Source organism: Cupressus sempervirens, chromosome 7 (genome assembly GCF_028749045.1).
Source record: "Cupressus sempervirens isolate cs-2001-9-10 chromosome 7, ASM2874904v1, whole genome shotgun sequence".
Classification (NCBI taxonomy): domain Eukaryota; kingdom Viridiplantae; phylum Streptophyta; class Pinopsida; order Cupressales; family Cupressaceae; genus Cupressus; species Cupressus sempervirens.
The window spans coordinates 28,935,467-28,941,007 of NC_143124.1; the positions used below are offsets into that span (position 1 = coordinate 28,935,467).

The following is a 5,541-nucleotide window of genomic DNA, read 5'->3' on the forward strand; positions in this document are numbered from 1 at the left end:
CACATTTTTGGAGATGCAACATTTGGAATCTTTATGCATGCATACACTTTAGTTGGCTCACGTACTTGAAGAATTAATTCAAAGGCTTAACTTCAATACCATTTTTTGACTTCTTCAATCACGATGGAAGGTCTAAAGCTATTTTATTAAGTGGTGAAGATGAGAAATTTTTAGAGGTGGAGAATTGTGTGTCATGCAATCTACTTCTGTATGGCTTAAACAGTATTGAACAACTTTATCTTTAAGAAAGTAGATTTGATGATCATTTCATATTTTTCCATTTACAGAGAAGGTTCCCATCTTTAGCATATGCATGCTCACAATTTTAATGCAGAGTGGGATTGATTATAATTTTCAAAATTTTATTTCACGCATATTAATGAAAGTGGAAATTTGAAATCTAAGTGCACCATTGCAGTTTTGCACCTAAAATGCTAAAACTCGCCTACATCGTTCTTACACAATTCAGAGTCATTTTGAGACCAATCATATGGGTCACCTTGGAATTACTAAAGGATTATTTCATCTTCAAAGAGTTTGTTCTAAAATTGCTTGCAAATACCCAAGGCAAAAAATCTAAAATTGAGTGCATCGAACTCATTTTCACACCTCAGATGCAAAAACCCGCTAGTCTATATCTTGGCAATTTCAAGTTCTTTTTAAATTGTAATGATTTGGGTCTTTCTTAAATGGTTCAAAGAAAATTTTCTATTTAGAAAGGATGGCTTGAAAGTGTACAGAATGCTCAAGGCATAAATTTGGATTTTGAGGGCTCCAAAAGCCATTCTATCACCAAAGCTGGCAAAATACCAGAGGCTTAGACCGTCCAGATAGAAAATTCATTGTCAAGCATTTTGATGACATTCATGATCACATTAACAAGCCAAACCATACTTTATGTAAAGCTTGCTATGCTTAATCCATTATTGCTTATAGAAGAAAATAGGAACTCAAAGAAATTTGATCATTTTTTGGACAAGGATGTTATCTCCTTTTTTGAAGATGATATCATTACTCCTGCAAAAAAATTATTTGAGAGGAAATTAACTCTTGAAGTCACTCCAGAAAGAAGCTTGCTTGTGACTGGTCCAAATGGAAGTGGCAAGAGTTCAATATTTCATGTTCTTCAAGGTCTTTGGCCAGTAGCAAGTGGAAGAATAAAAAAACTAGATGAGAATTGTTATAACATTCTAAGTTCACAAATTAGTTGAAACATATTCTATGTGCCTCAGCAACCTTATACTAATCTTGGCACCCTTCAAGATCAAATTATATATCCACTAACACTTGCAGAAGCCACTTTAAAAGGTTCACAAGGGTTCAGACAAAGTAGTAGCTTTGATGCTATAGAGATACTTGATGGATAGCTGAGAAATATTTTAAAGAATATTAGACTTGTCTATCTACTAGAGTGAGAAGGTGCTGGGATGTAGCTGCCAATTGGGAAGACATGCTATCTTTGAGTGAACAATAGAGACTTGGCATGGCTCGATTATTTTTTTTATAAGCCCAAATTTGACATTCTTGATGAGTGTACCAATGCCACAAGTATTGATGTTGAAGAAAAGCTCTTTAAGCTTGCACAGAATCTCTACATTATAGTAATTACTATTTCACAAAGGCCTGCTCTTATACCTTTCCACTCAATGGAATGACAGTTGAGTGATGGAAAAGGTAGTTGGGAACTTTGTTCTATCAAATATTGATCAAGTACTAACAAGTGCTTTCAAATATTATGAAATTTAGACTACACATGATCATCATGCTCCACTTATTTAATGAGCCAGCATATCATATATGCAAGATAGGGTTTAACTTAGTAGCTTTCTTGAAGGCAGATCAAAGGAAGAGATAGAAGTCTCTTGAGCTTCTCTTATTTTTATTTTTGAAAGTAGTCTTCTAAAAAAATTTTGAATTTTGAATTTGAATCAATTCACATTCCCCTAAAGGGCATAGGCTATGTTTTCTATATAAACTATTGTAAAAGAACCAAGAGGGGGGGGGGGGGTCAGCGTTTTCTACATACAGTCAAAGAGGTGGATTAGAGAGGGGGTAAATTGTTGATGTAATAGACTTAATATTGCAGAGTCAATGGAAGGGTGTTTTATATCAATAAGTTCTTGTCCCATTTAGTTAGTTAATGGTTGCTTCTATGTTTCTTTCTTTAAAACTCTGAATTACAGAAAGAAAGAAAAGATGTTTCATTCCTTCGTTATGAAGATATGAATTAACTAAGGTATGATTTGCTTGGGAGATTTAGAGAAGGATTCATTGGAAGTTCTTGATCATTTCATTTATATTTTTTTTGATAGTTTCTATAGTTTAGTTGATGTTGAGTATATGGATTCATAAGAATTGTGAGTTCTATTGCTTGGTTTATAGATTAGAATGTTTTTCTTGCCTAGATTAAGTCCTGTTTAGGCTTAATTTAGTTTGTCTCTTTTTCTTTTAGGTTAAGAGCATACCCCATGTTAGTTTAGGAGAGAAACATAATTCCTTGAAAATTATTCACATAGGGAGCTATACCTTAATTTAGAGGGAAACTAGTTATTCTCAGAAATAGTTTCCCAACTGTTGTGTAAAGTTGTTCTTCATTACAAACTGGGCAAATTAAAAGGAGAATCAGAAGAAGAACAATCTGTTTACCAAAACATAGTTATCTAGTTCGAATGCAATCAATCTTCCAACTATGGCCTCTAAATTTATCTTATGATTTGCTTCACATCTTCTCTCTTGAATTGTAGAAACTCTTATTGCATAAATGGGAATTAGCATTTTAAGAACTTTAATTATAACTATTTCCTCCTTGATATCTCCTCTAGATGCTTTGATTGCACTAACACAAGCTTTATCTATTTCAACATATTTTGTAATGTTTTCATCTCCTCTCATCCTCATTTGATCAAATTGACTTCTCAAACTTTCTACTTTGGCTCTTCTCAGATTATCATCTCCTCTATGATCTCTTTCAGCTTGTTCCACATTTCAAAGGTAGTTTGGCAATCTTTGATGTCATCAAATTCTTCATAACTTAGGGTAGATGCAATATCTATCATCATGTTTGTCTAAGTCTTCTTTTTAGCAATATCATTGGTAGATAGTGTACCAGCAAGTTCTGCATATTTTTCTTCAAGATACTTTAGTCCTATATCACCAATAGAAGCTAGATGAAGTCTCATCAACCCTTGCCATGCTGAGAAGCTGTCTCTATTAAGTCTTGGAATTTACTTCTTATAAGACATCCTAATCTTTGGCTGAGATCTTTGAAATCTTTTCCTGCAAGCACCAAAAGCTTTGATACCAATTGTTGGAATTATAAATGGAGTAACTAAGAGGGGAGGTGAATCAATTACCACAAAAACAAGTTCATAGATCCCTTAGATGTCTTAAATAACTTGTTACTACTGATGTTGAGTAAACACTATAAAAATTTTGTAACTTGGTAGATTAACTTGTTACTGACCTTCAATCATTCGTAGTTATTAGCATGCATGCAAAATTAAATAACATGAACACAAGAGACACAAGATTTAATGTGGAAACCCAATATGGGAAAAACTACCAAGTAACTAGCTACCAATTTTCATTCTTATGAAGTCAGCCCTATTAGGAGCCAACCCAGTTAAAGGTTACAAAACACACTGTTATGTGTGATCCTATTAGATGATTTAATTAGCCTATTAATTGTGTCCTTGCTAAAGGTCTTTAGAAAAATTCAATTGAATTGTCACCTTGTTAGAGGATTTACAAAATGGATGCTAAACCAACTCTATTAAGAGATTTTGAAATCACTACTACAATGGTTAGAAAGTAACAATGAATTGACCTAAATATGATGCAACTATATTTTCTTATTATAGATCTCTATTCTCCACCAGTAGATCCTCCTTGATTAAATATGGCTTTTCTGCTCCTCAATGATCTCTAATCATCCTTCAAAATTCACTCTCACAATAATCAACGCTCCTTCACACTCATATCACATCAAATCTATCATACACTTAGAATTTGCAAATTGACCTCTTATATATACCATTCAGATTATCAAGTCAGCTCATTCACAAGTTACATTTACAAATAAACTATACATTATTCGGCTACAAATATTACATTAAACAAATAAAATTTATTTCACAAAACAATGAGATCCTTTATTGGCTGACCCTATTGAGTAAACATTGCTCTAGAAATAATTTCCTGAGTTAACCATCTCAACTTGGTTAATACTGTAATTTTTGAAAAATCCTTTGGCTGCTAAGTTAACTCAATAAAAACTAAATTTTCTTCACTAAGCATTAGATCTTGGTAAGAACTATCTCTGCCATATTTCCCTTTGATGACCGAGTAAGCTCGATAGACACTGAATTGCCTTGCTTAACCTTGAAAGCTTGGTAACAACTATCTGCACAAGGTAAAGTTTGAAGATGCCAGGTAGTCACTATAAACCTTATTTTCTAACCTTTTGAGCTTGGTAGACTCTATCTTTTATCTTGCTGACCAACTGAGCTAGGTAGACTCTTTCTTTTACCTTGCTAACCAACAGAGCTGAGTAGACTTTGACTGATAACTGATATGACATTTGTGTAACATCAAGGACAACACACAATTGAATAATTGTATCCAATAGAAGATAATTTCCAAAACATTAGAAAATCTAGACTTGCAAGTTAAGGCAAAAGATTTTATGAAGACCTTTGATGGAAAATTTACAACTTTGGCTGAAGTAGCCACATTGCAATCATAGTCAAACCATGAAGTAGCCCTATTTCACACAATATGCACCAATGTATGCAATGATTTGAATGAACTTGATGAAAAAATTAATGAATTGAGAAAATATATTTTTGATGGTAAGAAGTTGTATGGAAAATGCACAATGCCATACACTTACTTATCTGATTTTGATGGAAAGATCAAGAGCCATATGAGTGAGTTTTAGATACTCACTACAAGATTGCAACAACCTAAGATCAGAATTGAAGACTCTAAGAATGAGATTGAGAAGATCCAAAATGCTATTAGAAGCATTGAATTTGACAAGTAAAAGGTAATAAAAAGATTCTCTATTCTTCAAGAATATTTGGCACCTAAAGTTGTCATTTTGTAGAGGCAATTAGAGGAATATCTTTCAGTAAAGAATTCTTATGACAAATTTTCCTATACTAACCTAAGCACAAGAAAAGTAGCATCTTATGGACTCTACACACTCCTTCGTATCTAAGATACAATAAAAAACAATTGAAAGAAGGAATTTGAAAGACTAAAGATTGATTTTGTAGACTACATATCTAGAATGACAAGTTAATCACCAGCAGACTACAAGTTTTTGAGCTATAGTTTTTGGTACCTTTGCCATTGATGTCAAAGGTGGACTATTATGTAGAGGAAAATTTGTATACATATAAATTTATATGTAATGAGTAGCTTATATATTATCAATGTAATGGATTGATAAGGAATGTAATGATCCATCAAAACATGAATAAAATTGGTATGTTTTAAAGGAAATTTTTGTGTAGTTACTATTATTTATCTTTGTTA

General features: G+C 32.7%; 1 pseudogene; it reads left to right on the forward strand.

Moving 5' to 3' along the window:
* The first annotated feature begins 866 nt into the window (after positions 1–866).
* Positions 867–1,706, forward strand: LOC149545266 (ABC transporter D family member 1 pseudogene; annotated as a pseudogene).
* The last annotated feature ends 3,835 nt before the right edge of the window (positions 1,707–5,541 follow it).